This window comes from Acanthochromis polyacanthus, chromosome 18 (assembly GCF_021347895.1).
Source record: "Acanthochromis polyacanthus isolate Apoly-LR-REF ecotype Palm Island chromosome 18, KAUST_Apoly_ChrSc, whole genome shotgun sequence".
Taxonomy (NCBI): domain Eukaryota; kingdom Metazoa; phylum Chordata; class Actinopteri; family Pomacentridae; genus Acanthochromis; species Acanthochromis polyacanthus.
The window spans coordinates 5,430,150-5,452,740 of record NC_067130.1 but is presented as its reverse complement, the minus strand read 5'-3'; the positions used below and the strand labels follow the sequence as shown (position 1 = coordinate 5,452,740).

Genomic DNA, 22,591 nt, shown 5'->3' with positions numbered 1-22,591 from the left:
CTGCAGTGCGTCGCATGCGTTTGCTCCAATGATATGAATAAATGTGATATATTCTGCTAAAACGCCAATTAGAAGTACGTGGCTCATTATTGGCTGCAGTAACAATGCTTCTCTGCAAAGCGTCTAGATGTGCATCAGACAATGCCACGCTAGTTCTCCCTAAAATGCAATTTAACCACAAGTTCGCAAGTAAACTAGAGAGCTGTGGCCAGTCAGTCAACTTGGATAAACATTGACCATCAATTCTCAGTCAGTTGTCTGTCTCCCATGACCCAAGAATGGATCTGAAAGTCTTGGATGAAAGGGGGCAAATTCTTCCAAAAGCAGCATTTCTACATTGCTCCGTTCAATATTTTTTGCATCACTCATGCAGTATTAATGCATCTGCAGCCTGGCCAAAGTCTCTGGAAGTGTATAATGTAAAAAGGTGCGATGTACTTGTTGCACACCAGCAGTTAGAAATTTATGGAAACCTATATTGTCCTGAAGTTTAAGGTTTGAACAAGTCAGTTGGAGCCTGAGGCCACATAGGAGTCTATGGAAACATTAACTTCGACTGAATATCCAGTCAGTGCTGCTCAGGCTTGCAAGTATTAGTGAGACCACTGGGGTCCTGTTATGCAGGTTTTGTTCGTACTGTATTGTCTATTAAAACCAAATGCCCAATGCTCTTTATCATTGGTGTTGTCTCAGAGAAACACTCCTCTTGTTTGTGTGTGTGCACTCTGCCTGTGTGTGCATGTGTGTGAAGTGGAGTGGTCTGCATGCATATACAGTTTATTCCCTGGGGGAGATGCACAAGAATATCTGGCTTATGTGCTGTGTGCTATTGATTTGCTATAGAAAACAAATGCAACACTGTTGATAAGCTACAGTAACCTTCAACTGAATGAAAATCTCTCATGGCTCTTGCAGCTAAAGCCAGGAGCTAAACCTTTTCCATGGTATCAGCCCCAAACACTGAGGTGCTAGCGTGGGACCTTTGCAGTCTTCTCGGTGTGCGACAGAGGTCAGGTCTGTGTCAATCACTGGGGCTTATTCTTCTTTAAACACTCACCCCCATTAGCAGCACATTTCAATTTAGTGGAAGGTGTCATCAAATAGGAAGCAGTGTTGACACTGTGGCAGCCTTTCAGGCTCTGTGGCCAAGCTGGCTTCATTAGCTAAGCAAGTAGAGAATGGTCAATACACTATATAAACTTTTACAGGGTTAGGGCTCTCAGGGACTTGGAGAGGCTATAAAAAAGGTCTGAGCTGACACTACTGATTGATGAAGCCAACTTTGTCAGCGCTTCCCTTTTATACATCTGCAGAGATCATGCATATCAAAATCAAACCGGGTAGTATATTTGACTGGACAGCCTCTAAAATTTCTCACTCCATGTGGGTGGGGATTTTTTATTATTATTTTTTTTTGCAGTACACGCAGGGGCAGCTTGTGTTTTAAACCTGCTTGATATGTAAAAGCATCAGACAGCACTGTCCTCACAGTCTACAACAATTATCCTTTAAGAATATGCTGTAAGATGTGAGAATTTAAGTGGAAAAGCAGCTTCTCTCACATGCTTCTGCGCTGACCTTAATTCCAGCTGCAGTCATAATGTGCTGTTATTGAATATTCCTATTACTATTTAATCCCTTTGCTACCCTCACAATACTACCGATGAAGGAGGGGAAAAAAACTGTGTTAAGGTCATGGGTTATAAAGCTTCCATGTCCTGACTGCACACAACCGCTACACTGTGTGGGTTCATTAAGCAAAGCTTCAAAGACATTCCTGGAATTGATCATGGAGCTGCAAGTGATGTAATGTATGCTGTCCTGTTTATTTGCAGATTGTTAATGATAAGCAAGGACAGACTTGGTGGCACCGCTCCTGAATGGAGGAGATTGTCTGGTGAGAGTCATCAGCCCTAACACGACATGATAGGGAAAGGAAACATCACAAGATTAGTAAATTCAACGACTATAATGACTCCAAACTTTATTATGTGCATCCTGACACAAAGTGGAGGGGGAGATCTTCAATTGACAGCGTAATGACTTTCTAAATGCAGGCCATTTACCTCAAAGATTTAGGTGGGGCTAAAATTGATCCGTTGAGGCTCTATTGCCCCAAAAGAGTGCGGACTGTAAAATGCACTTTCCAGAATCACACACACATGTTTTAGTCAATTGCCTGGAAGAATGATAAACTCCTTACCTGTCGATGAAATGTCTCTGTCAGGCATTTTTAGTCAAGTCAACCCTTGCTCTCATCAATTCCCGCACTGGCAAGTTATGGGTATTGATGAAATACTATTTTTGTTAATTAGGGGATGTGCTTATTGATGGTGGTGCATTGACTACAGATTGACAAGGAAAATGGTAGTGTGCTGGGCGGACATCTGCTCTGCTGGTTGAGGCTGTTCATCAACGGCGAGGCAGGCTCATAACTTTAAACTTATTACCACATAGTTAAGGAGGAGGCAATTGAAAGATGAAAATGGCATGTCTGGCTTATGATGCATTATGTGACTATGACAGTATTGACGATAAAAAAAAAAAAGTGCCACAAAGATGCAAAAAAAATACCAGAAAAACTGATTCAGGGAAATCAGATATCATATATCATGAAACTATACATTATCATAGCCACATTTTCACACCTGCACATTATAAATCTGAAATGTATTCACATTGGAGAGTTTAACAGACTCATATTTCAGTCAGAAATCAACAGTTGATATTGTGTTTTATAAAATCAAACTGTTTGCATTGTCTGACTAGGCGCCCACTAAAAGCTTGCTTAATGGTTCCTATTCATGTGAAACAAGCTCATGCTCATTATTGCCGGTTGCTGTAGAATAGACTAAGGAGTGACAGCTGCGTTTTGAAAGTACATTATACACGGCACTATTAGAACAAACCAGTCCAGTGGCATGCATCACCTGTAGAGCATAATGCAGGGGATTTGTCTGCTCAACCCCATAAACAGCCGTCAGGCTTTCTCTGTCGCGACAAGCTGTGTGATCAAGATACTCATGGCGAATGCCTCAGATGTGGACCATGTGTCAAAAGTCTTTAGTTTGCCTTACGTGCCACCACTCGCCAACATGGGAGATAAGCATCTTTCCCCCCCCTTGTATTCTGTGCACCGAGAATCGCACTGGAACTAGTTTTGCATGCTAAAAAGCAAACAATGGCAAATGGGAAACAGAAAAATCCCCAGGTTATTTGTCATCAAGTTAGCACAGTATAAATAAGTTCCTGCTATGTTCATGAGAGGCACCAGTTAGGGACTATTTTGGGCTGGAATCAAAAAATATTTGGGTTTGCAGAGTGCAAGGCGGGGAGGTGCCCTAATGTGGGTATCTGCTGTCCATTTAGCTTCCTCGCCACTGGCACTGACTTTGCTTTGACGTTAAGAGTCTCGCTAAGTTTTAGGGTTTCTGCCACTGAGAGCAACCTCAAGACTCCGAGCTTTTAAGAGGAGAGCGGTATAAAGCAGTGCATTCCTCCTCCAAGAGAATCTTGGACTATGGGGTTAGGGTGGCTTCTCTCTAGAGGTTAAGTGGGATAAGTGTGTGGCTCATGTCAACCCCGCTACCCCCCAATAGTTTCTGGAAAATTTGCAATGGGGTCAGATTGGATTACTGTGTTTTGGTATTTACATGGAGACACAGGGCTTTGAAATGGAAAACCATAGGCGGAAAGGCAAGTGCCATGCAGTCTGGAAGGCTTGGTAAAAGAAACCAGCACTGATTTCCACTGACGGGATGGTTGAATACATGTCTTTTATGTCTCTCTGTCCCGCAATCAGACGTTTTGTGACCGAGAGTGGTGGTTGAGGTAAATGGATCAGGAGCAATACCAATCTTTAAAGTAAATCCAGTGGTAAGTACCGTGATAGACATTCAGTAGGAAATAAGGCAGTTTCGGGCATTGTGCGTGTTGCTCTCAGACAGACCACATCATGGCTGTGAGTGTGGCTTCAAGGGAAATGTATTTAAGGAATTTTGCAGCACAGTCCTGCTAAATAAACAGCTGTGCGCCCCATCCCTAAATGACCTTGTAAAAACTAACTGAGGTGTCATTTCCCCCTCGAGGTAAGCCGGGTCTTCTGAGATTTGTGCCTCAGGTGGTCTGTCATTTTTCCTGTTAAACCTCATTGCAAACCTGCTGGGATAAGTTTTCTGGGTTATTTTGGGAAGGATTCTCCAGCCACTCCCTACAGGTGCTGTGTGCAGGCCTGAGCCTATAATCCACCCTTTTCAGTGCTGCACCTCATCCCACATTGTTTTACTCTGCTGAGGAGGTGAAGCAGGAGTTAAAGAAGCGTTTGGAAGCATTTGGTTTAACATATTTTCTCACATTATGCATTCTCACTGTGGTAAAATGTTCAGGTGTTGAGGTGTAAAAAATAGTTACAATTAGAAAATGTTACAAATTATATTCAAACAATGAATTTCTACTTTTCTTTAAAATATTGGAAACCTAGTGTTTAATTTTGCCGTTTTAATTATTTATGACAAAAACTCCTACAAAATAAAACTGCAATGGTCAGATGTGTTGTCAGATTGTGTGTTGTTTACTGCTGTTTTGTGGCAGAAAATGTGTGTTTTGGGAACATTTGTGAGAAAATTCATGATCTTTTTTTGTCTCGTTTGGCTCAGCTGCTGTTAACTCAAACTTGATTCCATTCTTTGTTTTTGTTTTTTTTTGACAAGCATACAGATAAATTAAAGCAACAGGTGTAAAATGGTTCTAAGATTAGGAAGAGATTTTAAAACTCCGAATACATGCAGCTCTTTTTTGTGTTTGCGATCTGACACAAATGTTCCTGTAAGTTCTCGGCCATTCTTCTGTTTTTTTCTCTGCTCTTGCTGAAACTTGACCTCTCGTTTCTGGGTGAATTAACGGTTTTGTCAGTAGCGAGAACAACAATTTGAAGTGTATGCGGCAAGCGGCAAAGTTGAGTGCGGTCAATTGAATCTCCCACATGCTCCTCTGCGCGATGGATGGATCTGTGTGTAACTGCTGCAGCTATAATGCCTTGTAAATGTTTGCGGAAAGCTCCTCTGGCTATGGCGCCTTGCATTACGCTGCTTGGAATTGATGTTTTCTTTTATTGGAATTCAGCAACATAAGAAAACATTAAAATCAATTTCATGTTATGGATGCATATAAATATTTAGAAATATTTTTTAAGAGTAGAAAACCACTTATATCCTAAAGCAAATGCAAAGTTATATATGTATTTTTATTTTCTGCAACTCTGGAATCAAATTTACGCACAATCCTTACAGTCCTTCTTACATTTCTCTCTTGGATTACATTCCCAAATCGAGCAGAGCCACTTAAATATGTTTAAATTTACTATGTGCTTTCACTGAAACCTCACTAAGTTGTGTTTTTGCTTTAATGTAGCCACTGGCGTTGCGCATCAACAGGTTTGTCTGGCTCAGTGCGCACTGATATCTGCGCGCAACGCTGCTTTGTTTGGAAATTTAAAAAGCCCACTGTGCTTGATATACCAGTTAGCCCAATTATCTGTTACATTTAACATAAAACTACCAGTTTACAATCTTATAGTCTGCACTGAGCTATATCCACCAACGTGGAATATAAAAAAAATACTTTCCTCCTTCAGATCTATTACAAGTTAAATGTGACTTAAGTTAAACAGTTTCAAAGCCACCTTTTTTTTCCTTTTTCCTCTTCTTCTTCTTCTTTTTTTTTTTTACTAGCTGTTTGCCTTTGCTGCTTTTTCATGTTCAAATTGCAAGTCGTCAGAGACTTGTGACATTTGAAATATGAGCCTGGCCTATTTACTAAGTTAGACAATACACGAAAACCACATGAAAATCAAAAAAGTAGGATGCGGTTAGGAGCTGTGCTTTCATTTATTGAAGTCCCTACACATGTTTTGCATAAAGACATTTTTGGGGTAATGAGGAGGGGTATTTGAACGTAAGCTGAACCTGGTTGGCTTAACTTATAGGACTCTGCAGTACCCTCGAATACGCACGGAATAGGCTGGATTCGTGCAACTGTAGTGGAGAAAAAACAGCCTATATTTGCCAGAGAGTGAAATGTGCCTGTGCCCCTTCACTGGGGCTAAGCGTTAGATTGATGGTCATTTGCGGTTGTGTCGGCCTTCATAACTATATTTTAGGGTGTTGTGTTTTACAGTGCTAAAGCAGACCGAGGGAGTGTTTCAATAAAAGGGTTGCAGCTGTGTGACTTTACACTTAAAAGCGTGTCAGAATTGTAATTTTGGAAATGGATTCTGCTCACACCTGTTGATTTTACTCCTCTACATGAACCCTGTGTTTATTTATAAAATACCACACTTTATAGATAACTTTAGATTTCATTATTCTGTGCAGCAGTCGGTGTCTGTGCTGTCTCTTTCTGGGGATCCGCGCTGAAATACAAACATCAGATTCATCCCACTGCGCACAACGAAAGGACACAAGCCAACCACCCAACCAACCAATTAAAATCCGATTAGGAAACATCTTAGTTTTCCAGCCGAAGGCAGTGAAAAAGCCTGTAACCTTTCCTGCTGAGGTCATTCACCTAATAAGATCCATTGCCTATAGTGAAGTCGCAGACCTTCACAAATGTTTCTGGCGACCAAGTGTGGCCCCAGAGACCTTTGGCATACATGGCAATTTAATTGGTCACTGTATTTAAGAATAAGGTGGTATTCCAGTTAATTAGTGGAGAAGTGAATACGATTGAACATTATATGATTTGCTCCCGGTCCCTGGTTTGTTAGTGCGGATTTGGGGTGGATCAGCTTTTGTGCTCGACAAATGAGAAGTGAGTAGCGTGGTGCCGATGCACAGTGTCGTTTTGTGGACTGGCGACAGTCTCGATTCATGGGAAAACTTAAAGGAGGCCCGCGTTATCACAGGACCTCATTATCTCATGTCTGCAACCATCTTTTGGGAACAATCCCTAATCAAGAATGGCACAGACCTACTTTGCAGAACTTTGGTATAATAGCCCCCCTTCTCCCTTTGCTCTCTCACTGCAAACACACATGCACACACACACACACACCGCTGCACACTCTTTGCGTGACGTAGGGTGTTAAGACAATGTGTCGATGTGATCCTGAGATCACCTTTGGGTATCAATCCATTTAGAGTAATTACGCGCGAGTGTTACCAAGCATAACCGCGAGAAAATAGCCAATAGATAGTCAACATTAACTCCAAATGTTGCAGTTTAAAAAAAAAATATTGTAGCTTAAAAGCCTTTATCACCACCTCTCAGCTTTACATTCTTTTGTGTGCGTAAAAGTTTATATCGACGCGTTTGCGCACTCAAATCTATTTTTTAATTTGATTTAAAGCCTGTAATATATTAAAGGTGTATTTTTGACAATTATTACAGATTAATTCATTCTAAAACAAGCTGAGTAATACGTTTCCTGCATTATTTTAAATAGCTTTTTATTGCGTAAACTTTACATGGCCGCACAATGGCTGTTTTTTCCCCTCTGTACACCTCAGCGCATGACAATGACATCCAACCCGCGGGGGCTGTTCTTTCTCTGCGCACGAGCCCACAAAACGAGAGAGGTGGTTCATTTACTTGGCCATAAACCATTTATTTACCTTCAGGTGAGTGTCGCGCAGAGTAAAGATCGCAGGAGAGATTTACACCTGTCTTCCTGTTCAAATAGAGAAGCCCATAGCCTACAGAGATGGCCACTGGAGCCAGCTTGTCTGGGGCTCTGCTGCAAAAAGCCCACCTCCCCCCCTCCTCTTTCCTCCAATGTGGATTAAACAACATCATAAAAAATGACCATCAACGCACACACTGTAAACAGATTTTTCTCCTCGGCGCCTGGCGCACATACCCCACGTTGAAGGCAGGATGCGTCCAGCAGCCCTGTGTGGCGGCGGCAGCAGCAGGGGCTGGTCATCATTTTTCAGTCATTTCCACACTTCCCTGGACACTTCCCGGTCATGTAGATGCTGTTTGATGTCAGTGCTGCGGGTTTGAGGGACTCCTGGGAGACAGCTGATGGACATTTGTAACAAGATAACGAGTCACAGTTACTTTCAACCACAAACAGATATTGAATGTATTCTTTAAGTGGAAGATTTAAAGCTGCACCTTAAGCTGTGGTAATTTTAAAGCTCAATTATAGAACAACACCTCACAGCCAACATGTATTTGAAGGAAAAAACAAAACGATAAAATTAACTGCAGACTCTCCACATGGCCCTCATAATAAATAGGCTGCTAACATGGACCGTACCAAGTTCTTTTGACCTCTGTTTTACCTGTTGCTGCGTTCCTCTTCATAACAGATGAGGGTTGTCATTCTCCTCTGACACTCCGCTACACTGGCTGTGTATGGCTGTTACAGCATGTTCAAATATCCTTAAAATACTCGTTTCTCTCTTTTTTTTCTCAGAGTAATGTGCGTGCAAAGCTCTGCCTCCAAACCTTTGAACTTGGTGAGGTCCATTCATCACCTTACAGCAGAATCAGTGTCATCGTTGGTTCTTTATAGTCAGCCCCGAGCATTTGATTTTCGAAAAAAAAAAATCTGTATATATTTTTTAGCCCTGTCCTTCCAGCACTTTTCAACACCTTACAGGGTTGACAGTTTGTCTGTATTTTCTCCTTCATATCATCACTCCTATCAAGTCGCCTCATGACTGCATGCATGCAGGCAGCCACAGAGTGATGAGGATACATTTGAAAATGCAGTGTGTGATGGCAGATTTTGAGCTCCGATTCAAGTGAGAAAATGAGCAAAATGTGGAATAATATTCAGCTGCACACAGCTTAAAATTCTATTCAGTTTGAAGCCATTTTAAACAGAATTAAAACTCCCAAAAAGCCCGTCTTGCAAAGGAAAAACCACACACACATGAAAATAAACACAAATATCTGTCTCTATTTTACTATCCTTTGCACACACACACACACACACACACACACACACACACACACACACACACACACACACACACACACACACACACACACACACACACACACACACACACACACACGACCGTCTTCTTTTCCTCTCCTCTCTCACTGATACACAACTTTGGATCCTGGCACATAACTTCACTGGTCACTTTGTTGCCCTTGGAACAGGCAGAGTGTCCTGTGATCATGCCAGTGAATTTCATGCCCTATTGGTGGGAATAATCTCCCTCGGTGTAAGACTGTCAGTGTGGAGGTTCTGCCTGATTTTTTGCAAATTAAAGGCTTCACATTTAGGTTGCTCTTTAACAGATCTTCAAGGCACCAGACTGTCAGCCTCCACGTGTTCAGCTCCTCCATAAATATCTTAGATGTTCCGCAGATTTTTCTAGTTCATTTGGTTGTTTTATGTTGATAATCTGTTTAAATTCTATAGGCTGGACTTTTTCTCTTTGGTCTGTGGTGTCTCTTTTTTGCCCTTTTACAGTGAGGATGCTGACTCACTGATAGCAATGTTTGTATTACAGTTTATTCTTGAAATATGGGTCACGGGCCCCCCTTTTAGCGGCTCTTTGTGTGACAATGTGGGACTGTTTAGACGAGCATGGGTCACAGGGCCAGGGTGATTTTATTCAAATTAGATCTGAAGCTTACAAAGCCCCCACATGCCATATTAACTCGATTTATATATCCTACAAAATAGTTTATTTCAGATAATGTTACCTGAGCATCACATAAATCAGGATTAAAAGGTGCCCCTCCACATATAAGATGGTGGTTTGCCTTGATTTTTCATTTAATCCTCAGCAAAAATCCCTCTTTAAAGACATTAAATAACCATGATTGATTATTTGCTGAGTGATTGTAAGCATAGGTCACTCTATAGTTAGATTTTTAGTCCCTTCTGGTAATGGAGCTTTTAGCTTAAACACCAAAATGTAGCTGTAAAATATTCTGAGAGATCCCAACATGTATTTTGTTTTGAGATTACAAATAAGTACTTTTATAAATATGCATTCTGTAAGTTGATGTATAATTTCAAGCAGTTTTGCCTTCATTTTTTACATCCATCACTGACTCATTCAGTCATTTCACATGTGCCTGTTCTTCTGACAAGGAGGGGGACTGGCTGTGTATGTGCAACTTGGAAATTATAAAAGGAAGCCTTCCATCTAGTGCAGCCATAAGGGAATACGGAGAGGGAGGCAGCAGGAGCAAATAGAGAGCGGTGATTTCCAAAATGGCTCGGCCATTGAATGACAATAGCCAGGCCCCTCCGCCTGTCTCTTTTTCTTTCACTACGGCAGACTACAAAAACTAACATAATAAAGAAGGCAGAGAAAATGACCAAATGTGATTTATTCTGATCTGAACAAATCATTTGTGATTTAAATTTGGCAAGGAGAGATATCAAGGGTAACTGAATTTTTTTTGCTGTCCAGTTCTATGAGACTTATGTCCTTTTTGTGTTTACATTTAACGTGGATAAAAATAGGTGTTGGGGGATTTCCACTGAGTGCATATTTTGCACAACTGATTCTCCTCCGTGGAATCCCTGATGGTCTCGTCTGTGGGAATACACGGTATTTACTAGTGTTTAGCATGTTTATTCTGGAAAGTAGTATGAAAACACACATCAGTCAAACCTATTAATAAGGCACTGACAAGCTGACACAGCTTTGGGAGGGTTTGAGATGAAAAGTTGTATGAAAAGCACAGGACACAGCATATGTTGGTTTGATAACTTTTGAATATTTAAATAGCCAAACATAAAATTACTCAGTCTTTTTAATAAAACATACGTGCTAAATCTGTCTATTTTTATTTGATTTAAATGTGTTATGGCACAGATACTGTCTCCACATCATGTCATTGTATTTTTATAACACCACCTTTCACTATCAATATTTGGGTTGCTATTGTCCAAAAAAAAAGATTTTTGCCCTTTTTTCCCCCTTCTAAATTCCGCACCAACGTGCAGTGCTTAACAATGTTTTCATCGTCCTTTTAATATATGGCAGAGTCAGTGAGCAGTCCTACATATTCTCTCATCCGTCAAGGAAAGGAAGATTTTTTTCAATAAATAATTCACCACTGATAGCCAGCCCTAATGCCTACATGAACAAATCTCTCAGTTACAGCCATCTTGGGAGTAAGCCAGTCCAAGAGCATACTTAATAAACAAATACAGAGCCTGACAAGCTCTGGTTTCACTGATGTCTTTCCGAGAGGAAAGTATTTGAAGACAGTCGGTGAAACAACATCCTTTCTGTGGGTGAAGGTTTAGGGGTCAGGTGTGGGTTATTGCTGCGAGAGCGTGTCGTCCTGTTGCATTGTTACTGCTGATACTCTGGATAGATTTACTGTCTGTTTTACACACAGTGTAATTTAAGTTTTGCTTTAGACATTTCTGACATTTATGTTCCCAAAATCTTTATGTGGTGGGAATTAAATGACAAAGGACATATCAACTGAATACTCAAAATATACAAAAGAACAAATGAGCATGTTGTCCTTTGTGTCCACTTTTAGGACCAGGGCTGAGTCAGTATCACAGCTTCACATCGACCACATGTTCGCTGGGACTAGAAACATAATCCAGACATGATTCCCTTTAACCTGGCCCTTTGGATGAAGTGGTGATGTGTGTTGGAGTGTCTGTGCAACGTCTTGTCAGGGAGATTTTTTTTGGAGCATTGCTATAAATTTGCCTTTCATATGAATAAGAAGATTATGAGGGTAGTTTGTCATTTTTGCTGCAAGGTAAAATTTGAGGGCTTTTCAGGTGATATTCTGTCTTTTTTTTTCTTTGTACGTTTAAATCAAAGGGAAAGCATGACTTTAATTTTCAGATTTTTTTCCACGCACACAATCAGGTGTGTGTGCATCTGTGACTGGATGAGGTTGTTGTTGTTATGTAGCCCATCTGTGTGCCTGTCTGCAAGACTCCCTACATGAAATATTCAAAGTCCAGTGAAAATTGATCTGCTGATCTGAAGTCTGTTTCCCTCTCTCTCTCCTCTCTCAGACCAGATCCCTGTGGAGCTGCCTCGAAGAAGGATCCTAATATCACGTATCAGTTAGATGACCAAGTTAGGGCCTACATGACCGCTGCAGCTCAGTGCCGGAGCTCAGATCAATGGAATACTGTGGGGGATATAACGGACCACACCCACATACTGATTAGACCCTCTGATTGGATATCACGTGGATGACTTGACCACTACCATGGCTTTCATGCAAATTGATCAAGGTAATTTTAGCCCCTTAAGTGAAATTTGATTTGTGTTAAGAGTTCTTAGTCCTTTATCCTAATGTAAAATATGTTCAGTTGGAAATATTGTGACGTGATACAGTGTAATATACTATACATCTTCCACTAAAGTAGTGGTACTGCTGTTTGTCATCTGGGTTTATTGCTGGTCCTGTAGTGAATACAATAGACATCTTACAATAATCTATTATTATACTACTTATCAGCATCTTATGAATCAAAGGTCTGTAGGTCATTTAATCTGTGTTTTGGAACACAAAATACTGTGATGCCACACAACCCCAGACATAAAGCAATACATACACACACACACGTACACAAACTAAAATGTTATCAGCAAACCTGAATCCTGCTATACCATTGTATCCACCTACCCAGACTGAAGCCGTTACGTGCTCCCCTAAATGTCTGCGACACTCCGCCTCACCTCCTCAGAGCAGCCCAGCGCTGCACCCTGACTAAATGAAAAACAATTTGAGGAAACAGGGAACAATCCTAGGCAGGCTCCAGCGGGCTGCCATAAAAAGAGGGGCTGCCTCTCCAGCCTTTCCCTCATGCCTTCAGCTTTAACTCTATGGGCTGATGAAAGATCAATGGGCCGACTGGGCAGCCGCTGCTGTGCCTGCTGTCTGCCACTGCACCAGGAAGCGAGCCAATTACAAAACACCAGGAGAAAAAAAAGGAGAAATGACAAAACCCTCAATCTTTGTGAATGCAAACTGAGTGATTAGTGAAATAGTTCTGTGTGTGTGTGTGTGGTGTGTGTGTGTGTGTGTGTGTGTGTGTGTGTGTGTGTGTGTGTGTGTGTGTGTGTGTGTGTGTGTGTGTGTGTGTGTGTGTGTGTGTGTGTGTGTGTGTGTGTGTGTGTGTGTGTGTGTGTGTGTGTGTGTGTGTGTGTGTGTGTGTGTGTGTGTGTGTGTGTGTGTGTGTGTGTGTGTCAGTGTGTGTCAGTGTGCGCGCATGTTTTCTTGTTATCCAGCCCGTTCCAGCTTGACTTACTTTGAAATGTTGAATGTTTCCATCATGTGGATTGTATTCCAAACTTATTTTAACCCCTATGCATCCCCCACCATCCTTACCTCACCCTCTTTAACACCCCTTTAACCCTGCACCCCAGCCTCAAGCAACCCCGCTTCAGATCCGTACCAGCTAACCAGCCTTCTGGATCTCCGGCAGGAGTAATGGGGGTTGGTGCTGGGGTTTGGTGCAAATACACAGCAGCAGACAAACAATCATGTTAAGTCTCTGCTGCCATGGCTGGCAGCACACTCAAAGGGGAGTCGGTGCCCTGCCAGGGAGGAGGGTGCACCCATTTTCCCAGGGAGGGGGTGAGGGCGAACACGAGGGAGGGTAGCGTGGAGGGGAGGTCTGGTCCTTATCGAGCCCGGATCACAGACACCTCCGCCCCTCCTGGCAGGAATGCATACAGCCCCTGTGGGAGGAGAGAGGCAGAAGAAAGGAAGAGGAGGAGGAAACAAGCAGACATAAAGAGGGGAAGTAAAAAGGGAAAGAAAAGAGAGAGTGAGGAAAAGTGAGTGCCTGAATGAAGAAGGGAGACAGACAGAGAGAGAGAGAAAAAGGCCTGCCCAGCTTAGGGGAAGGAGTGTCTCTGAACACACACACACGCACAAAAACACACCAATCACGACACTCTTGCCGGGCTGAGAGCACCTCTGAGAGAGCACATAGGAAAACAAACAGAGCATTAGGCTTCTTAAATACCATTCTAAGCATGCAACTGTGGTTATCATTACCTCAGTTCAGTTGCAGCCTAATGTGGTGTGTCACTGATGACAGCTGATGAGAGATCAGCAAGCCAACAATGTGGTCACACACCACAGAGGTGTTGAAGATGTTTGATGTTCAAATGTTTCAGCAGTGTGAATTTTCTTGTTTTGGACCGTTCACGCTGCAAATTAATAATTATTATGCGTTTGTTTTTCCGTGACATTTTTGTCATCTTTTCCAACATAAGCACTCCTAATCTCAAACTGTCAGCACTTCCTTCGTGAGACTTTACTGTATGTCAAACAAATCTAAAAATCAGATTGGTAAATATTCACTAAACATCCTCAGTCTTCGGTTAGTGGATCGTGTCTTTCTGCAGCTTTACCTGGGAAAGAAATGCTTACGTTTTAAAGCCTATAAAGAACCTAACATGGCATTCCTGCATGCTGGCTGCAAGTGCTTTGTGGTTGTATGTCAGGACAAAGAACAGATTTTGTCAGGTGGGGATTGGGGTTTAGGGGTTCATTTACAGTTCACGCAAGAGCATTCCATGCAGTCTTTACATTTCCATTCACCCTCGCTCTCTCCTCTGTTCCTCTCTTCTCCAACTTCACTTATCGTACAGTTCTTTTCGCTCTCTTTTTGAAATGCTAATATGCACGCACGGCTGTTCCTTCACTGCTAACATAGTTGGCCTCTCAGTCAAAAATGCGGAGCACTTCGAGAACTTCGACACTGTATATTCTGCATGCTCGGCTGAATGCCTACGAGTGATACTGCTGTGACAGGGACGTGACTCACACGACAATATACGTATTGTAACTTCTTCTGCTGTTCCCTAATTAGCCCAGAGTGCCTCTGAAATGCACTACTATCTGCTGTGATGTAATCAAATCATACAGCAAAACAAACAAACTCTTAGAGACAAAGCAATACCAGTGCCGCTCAGTAATCCCCTCCTTAAAATGAGAGCTGAACCTTCCAGAAAATCCCGCCGATATTTCATGAACAGGTCGAGCAACCAAGACAAGACTCACCTAGACAGGCAAGTGCTTTATTTATCCCAGCCAGACAACCATATGCGATAACACCCAGTAGTGTTTTGGTTGCAAATAATGCTAACAATAATAATAATAGTAAATATTCTATATTCTGTAGCTAAATATTAACTGACTACTTCTTTTGTATAACGCTGTAACCATGACGTGATAATACAGAGAGATGACACTGGAGTGACAAGGAATAAAAGTCTTTCTTTTGGCTGAAATGGAACACTTCTTTTGCCGAGATGGCACATTTTTTGGTCAAGTAGCATAATGAATTTTAAATTAGCATAATTAATGTCCATGAAAATAGCATTATGATTTAATGGGCAGCCTGAGTATGTTAAATATTAACCTTGAATCTTCTATCCATTATTGTGTTATTCCGCCATGCAAAAATTAAAGTGGATTTTCAGCAGTGAGGACTGCATAAATGGTACTTAAAGGCACACAGTACACATTAAATGTATATATGACTCATGGTATGATAAATTGTATGTGTACCCTTATATTCCTCCATTGTAGTAGGAGGTTTTCTTGCCAAAAGAGGCTTTATTTCTTTATTCATGTTGGTATATTCTCATTTTGCCTCTGGAATGAGAAAATACATGAATAATTTTAAACCTGACTAATTTAGACAAGTTGAAGTGCAACATTTTAAACTGAGAGTAAAATAAGCATCATTATTGAACATTGCTGTTTTATTTTTTAAAAGATAGGAACAGCATTTATTTGAAAAGCTGAGTCACATCACAGCTGTTGACTTCATATTTTATACGCTTGTTTTTATTTAAAAGAAGTTAAAATCATCTCTTTTGCTGATACACAGCCATTCAAGTAGTTTCCTTTCTCAGGCCTTTCTTGCTATTGTCATCTAGTAAAAGATCCTCAGCACAGCTCCATCTGTTTTTCTGACCAGAGTGGCAGCGAGGCTAACTTATTGCTAGCACATGTGACCGGGTGAGTGTGTGTATGCGCCACGGCCTATCACACAGCATCCCGAAGCCGATCAGCACCCCCAGATGGATCTCTACCTTCATTAATGCAGGCCCACGGCAAGCGCATGTCTCCACATGTTAGCAGGGGGACGTGAACATCTGGCTTGTTTTGAATCTTGTGGGTCCCCCTTTCTCCCTTAAACCATCTCCTGCTCTTTTTTGGGGGGATGTATCCCAAAAAGCAGCAGCTCACATTTTGTCCTAGTAGAGGAAAGGAAGTGGAGCTGGTGTTGTTGTGGCGAGAGACATCAAAGAGGTTGGGACGTCAGTCATGAGCAAGCAGAGGGCAGAACCTGGTCAATAGCAAGGATTTGTCATCTAATAGCCCCTCTGGGGGGACTTTAGGTCTAATTTCAGAGGTGCTGAAAGTAGGATTTTATGGAGTATGCCATGTCCAAAGGTCCTTTTGTTTCACATGTTCTTTTCATTACACACAGGCTAATTGCATTGATAATGGGGGAAGTAAATATGTGTTTTTTCCAATTTAGATTTTTCAATAGATTTAAGGAGATAAGTGCTTGTTGAATCAAGCAATTCAATCTCCTAGAGCATTAGTGGATTCTGATATAATTAGACTTGCTAAGATTGCTAAATGACAGAAATATTGTTAAATCACAGACTTAAATTCATAATTTAAACTTAACACATTGGGAAAAAAAACAAGTACAGCAAAAGTTAGGAGTCATCAATTCAGAAATAATGTAAATTTCTATTTTACATTAATCATTCTTGACTTGTATTTTCTGTAGTCTTTTTTTGTCTGTTATGCACCACAGCTCCAAGACCAATTCTGTGCAACCTTCTTGGCGATTAACCTGTTTCTGCTTCTGATTTACAAGTAAATTCATGACATTTTCTTTATCAAACCTGGCGCTGATGTCACCCGGGGATAGCCTGTCACGTAACACAGACGGCAGTAACTCCAGTTCACTTTAATATTGATGTTTCCCTCCCCTTGTCTCCCCATCAGCAATATATTTAATGGTCACATTCTGTGCTTATTCAGCACAAGAAAAACGAGAGCAAGGTAAACATGCCAACTTGAGAGCAGAAGGCATTAGTCTTGCAGCTTGAAATAACTGGATTTCATTTAATGAGACGTACGTAAGTTGAGAGGGCAGACATTTGTTTTATTCCGGACTACATGTGCTGAATTAACTGACAAACGGTGAACTTCTCAGAGTTTGGAGTGCACAGTGTTCCATCAGCCATCAATACGAGCTCATGATCTGCAGTCGTTGTCAGTCAGGAGGTCGTTTGGATAAAAATGCACATTTAATGTCTTGATCCATTGTGATTGGAGTGGTTAACTGATGATCTGGTTGTAAATTTCTGTCTCATGGCTGTCACTGTCCCTCCTCCCCCTTCTTTCATCGTTCCCTCTGTTTATCCTTCTTTGTCTCCTCACTTCGCTCAGCCCCTCGTTTCTGTGACTCAGATCCATGTCTCCCTCGCTCCCTTAGTCTGTTCCCTTTCTTATTGATTGGACAGTGAAATGCGTGGCATGCTTGAAATATTCACAGTTGAAATTCTTCTAATTGCCCAGTTGAAATCCATCTCAGAAAATTATTCACAGTTATGTTGTGGGAAATGTTTGTCTTGGCTGCTAACCAATACCAAGCTCAAAGAATGCCAGATTGGGATGGTTGGGGGGGGGGACTGCTTGGGTGCTGCTGCTGGTGCAGATGTTGCTGCCTAATTGCAGATTCCACCATGCGGAAACTATTCTTCTCAACCATTTCAAAGCATCTGCAATAGGTGTCACTGCAAGGTTAAACCAACTTCAAGATGCAAGTCCTGTTTCCATTCTTCAGCGTTTAATTGATTGTGCAGTGCTGTGTGCCCTCTGAAAAGAGCAGAAAAGTTTTGAAAGGAGGAGATCTGCAGTCACGATCATGGCTTACATTAGTTTGCAAGTGTCTGCTGGCTGTGCACTGTGTACTTTTGACATGATAGGCATTTTAATCGTGTATCTCAAGTATATAAAAAAGTGATTTGTTGCTTTAAATTTTAAAATGGAAGTAAATGTTTAAATTATATTATTGTCAATTACCTTGAAAATGTTCCTTCGTGTGTATTTTCAACTGGTCACAGTAGAGAACTGTTAAAAAAAAAAGAATATATTACTGTTTCTTGGATGCTTTCTGGGAAGGTATTGATTTAGTAAATTGCAGAAGTTAACGGTGCCTGTAGATGTTAATTGAAACCTGGAAAACAAAGTATAAGGTTTCATATTCCCGGAGCAAATACGATGTAAACCAAACAGGAAGAAGTTCTACACATATTAATCACTCAAGGTAGTCCTTAACATAAATATTTGATGTAAAAATTGCTGTGAGAGAACCAGTCAATTAATTTTAATTGAAGCAAAGAGGGCTTTGTCAACACAACGAGGATGTATCTTTTATGCTTTGATAACACATCAGCATTAGTTTTCTGTTGAAATCCAGACACGATGACCTCGCAGAGACACGGTGATCGTCAGTGAACTTGTTTGTCATAAATGTGTGTCTATCCTCTCACATGTAAACTTTTGCCGTGAATAATTCTGAAGGTGATGAAACAGTCGATGTTTAATGAATCAAATCAGATTTTTTTCAGAATTTTGCGTGCTCATTTTTAGCCGAATGGAAAAGAGACGGCGGGTGAAAAACAGTAGTATGTGTGTTTGTGCTGATGTGTTTGTGTATGTGAGTGTGTAGCCTTATGTCTGGCCAGCCATGGCCACATCTGTTTGTCATGTTAGCACTTAAGCGCCTGCAGGAGCCACGATACTAAGTGGAGACAGAGTCCTCTCTCCCACTCTCTCCATCCACCCTTTCTCCTAATTACATTTGTTCATTAATCCATTTTCTGCCCACTTCTCTTTCTTGTTTATGTTCTTGCTCCAGTGGGCTTTTGCCTCCTCTGACCAGCAGACAGTGACCTTTAAAGGAGATGCCAGAAGACTCTGTAAGACAATGTTACCCCTTCACCCTTTCACCAAATGTACGTACACACACACACACACACACACACACACACACACACACACACACGCACCACAGACATATATGTACATGCACACACATACCACAGACACACACACGCACATACACGGTCACACACACACCCCTACCCGGTCCCATCTTGGCCCCTCAGTATCCCCTCAGGCCATCTCCTTCAGAGAGGCTAATGGAGTTAGCCTAATGTCTGCACAGCGCCAGTCATAAAACTGATTTGAGGCTAAAGGCTTGGTGCCGAGACCACCACTCTGCCTACAAAAAAGAGATGTGAGTGAGATGTTAAAAGAGAGCGAGTGTATCTTTAGAGTGAAAGAGGTTATGGTGGCGGCAGTGGTGTGTGGGGCAGGCTGGCGTAACTACGGCAACTGCAGACAATCTAATTGGTATTGACATCCTTGTCTCGGAGGAAATTTGACATCTAAGGGCAAATCATTCTATTTAGTCGCCTGAATAGTCTCCAAGGCGGGGCCTGAGGAGCACAATCGCGCTGTAGCGTTGTTCTGGTCCTCATGTCTGGGCCAGCTCTGCCACGCAGCAATCGATCCTAATCTGATCGTGGGAGGAGAGGAGGATAAGCGGCATAGGGAGAAAAAAATGAAAATAAAATCAAAAGCTCTGTTGGGGTAATATTTAACAAGAGGGAGTACAATTGGGCCCTGCTGGGGCGGCAGTCTGTAATGCACTTGTGCTGCTGTAGCATGGTTAATGTATAGAATAGCCCGGGAGTAATGGCTCTTCAGCCAAGGTGGCCAGGCTTCAAAGAAATCTGCTTGCTTTAGCTAAAAGACTGCCAGGCTGGGCCGCCAAAGACCTTCATTCTGTTAGAGCATCAAATATTGCCCCCTCTCAGGACACACAGACACCCTGATTTTATTATCCTCACTCCCCTGAGAAACTCATCTCATCCCTCTTTTTGTTTGTGTGACTGACCATCAATGTGAAAGAGGGAAGCGGTGCTGTCCATCAAGAGGCACATGCTGCCTTTTCTTGGGTCAGAGAAGAGTAAAGGCTATCAGTGGTGTCTCTGCACTGACAGAAGTGACAGTGGTGGTTTAGGCAGTTTTTAATAAGTGGATGCAGCAGTTTTACATGAAAGGTTGTGTGTAGCTTCAGGAGTGCTTAGTTTGTCAGAGAACTTTCTTTAATGAGTTGTCATGTCCCTCTTTTACAGTGGCTCTGCACCAAACCACCCTCAGATTTAATGCAAAGTGTCATACAAGTGCAAATAAATACAGCTCAGTTACCAAAACCCCTTTGATTAATTATTTTATCACAAGAACTAAAAGTTAAGGCATTTCTAGGCCGACACAATGAACACTGTAGTGGTATCACGTGAACAAGTATTGACCCTAAGATGTTTAAAATGAACCTGTTTGTAACAACGTTGTCCTTTTCAAAAAAAAAAAGAAGTGATTTTTGGAAATGACAAGCTTCTTTAAACATTATATAATTTAACAATATTGAATAGTAAGGTCATAAATTGTGAAAAGGATATTAAGTTGCTGAACTCTGATGTTTCTGTGGCAGAATAACATGTACTAGAAAGTTTTTCTAAGTGTTTCATATCCCTGTCCATATTGTCTGTGTCTCACTGTTTGAGAAAGTAAACATGGAAAGCTCAAATATGGAGTTTTTATGATGCATCCAACAATCCTTTCTGCTGTACCAATTAGAAGCCCTGTGTGTGGGCTTTAGTTTTTTACATGAACTTACTTTTTGAGTAGAATATCTGGCTGATCTTGGGCGAGCTCTTTTATTTGTACTTTATTACATAGCCTCAAATGGATTCTGCAGAAGAGATTTTATTGAATTTAGAGGAGCCTGAAGTTCTGAGTCTTTGAACCCCACACTTGTCATTGTCAGTATCGGTCTCAGTGGGTAGACTTGAATATGAACTAAAATATGGAACAAAAGACAATCTAACCCTGATTATACAATGTTTGAAAACACAAATCTTCACGATTGTAATAATGTTTCCCATTTCAAGATACAAATACCACAGCAACAATAGCAGAAGCAGCAATGTTTTTTTTTATATTTTCTAGTAAAAGTTTCATCAATAAAACAAAAGTTTATTTCCATTTGTGTTTTGTCATTTAAAAAAGGGTGAACATTAATAGGTTGCAAAAGGTTTATTAATAAAACAAAAACTTTAAATGAGGGTGGTGCCCCTGTCAGCCAGTCGCCCCTGCTCTTTTATTTCTCTGTATCCCTAAAAGCCCAGCCTTTCCAAGAATCACATTCATGCAATAAACTTGTCACAATTGTGTACAAGATGAAAGTATTCAAACCCCAGAGATATCTTTGTGGACATTTTTATGGCAGCTGTTGTATGAAGTCCATTTTCCCCAAAATACATTCATCACATAATCTCAACATTCTGACTTTAATCTTTGCTGGTTTTGGATGCTGCAGATTAAAGTGCATGGTTGCCAACATACTGTGCATCTGGATGTCCCATTACCACTCGAACTTCAACAGAATCACCTGTAACCTGGCTAACATATGCCATACATATATGCACTATTGTCACTGGATAAGGCAGTGATTTCAGGAAAATTTGTACAGTTTTCCAACAAATCGCCCAGTCTAGTCTGTGTTTAATGTTACTGAGTTATGCTTGGTCATTATAGTTAGATTAAGGCTAGTGATTCAGTTAAAGTTACTAGGTTAGGGATAAGTGGCTAGGATTAGAGATAATTTTACAGTTTGGTGTTAATGCAATGCATGTTGACTTAAGATTGAATTTGTCTACAGGATATCGAAGCACAGATATACTGTATGTGTGTGTCTGCACCAAAATGATGAACGTTAAATAGAGTGAGGCTGTGCACATGTGTGTGCTGATATGCATTCTTGGGAGAGAGATAGTGTGCGCATCTGTAAGATGGAGAGAGTGTTTGAGTATCTGTATAAGTATGTGATGAGGGTGTATTGGGCTGATGGCTGCAGATATCAGTCTCAGATACTTAAGTCATAAAAGTGTGTCTCGGAGCCTGTGGCTGTGCAGGCCCAGGTGCCTGATGTTATCACAGTTAAACAGTGGCCACTCTATCAGGACAGAGAAGAGTACAGAGACATTCCTGTATTACTAGCTGGTGTCAGGCTTATAGCTGTGACTGGGGGCTGGGATGGAGGTTTACAGTGCATTGCAGGAGTGCAGTTAGACAGTTAGGGAGTGGTGTGGGTGGCTGCAGCATTACAGGACGGGCTCCTTGATTATTTACAGCAGGGTGTTGTTAGGGCACCGCCGTGTCTCCTTGTCAGTCGCTTGACTGGACTAACAGGACAACAAAAGGTAACTGAGATGTCCAAATGAAGTGTTATATTTCCATATAATCTTATTATAATCACGCCTTACCTACTGTAACTTTTGTTAAACACTGTTATCTGGTGGACACTTTTCCCCCTTTGCCTGTGTTTTGTTTAAATATTGAACAGTGAATTCCAGCATCCCACAAACAACAGTGTTTCCCAAATTTTAACAGGACAAAGAGTACACATATTTTCAGTGAGTTTGACTTGTGATGTCAGGAAGGGATTAATGTCTGTTTCCCTTTTGCAAGACGTGAATTATGTGTGTGCGATGGAGGA

The 22,591-nt window shown here is 41.3% G+C and overlaps 1 long non-coding RNA gene across 2 annotated transcripts in view; it reads left to right on the top strand.

Annotated features, from left to right (window-relative positions):
• LOC127530876 (uncharacterized) overlaps positions 1-22,591 on the top strand; it is a 47,655-nt gene that overhangs the window by 1,354 nt on the left and 23,710 nt on the right. The window contains exons 2-3 of one of the 2 annotated variants that reach the window (XR_007937621.1): positions 11,978-12,202; positions 18,884-18,980. This is a non-coding gene — a long non-coding RNA (uncharacterized LOC127530876). The remainder of the gene's footprint in view (positions 1-11,977; positions 12,203-18,883; positions 18,981-22,591) is intronic. The other variant, XR_007937622.1, reaches the window with a different exon arrangement.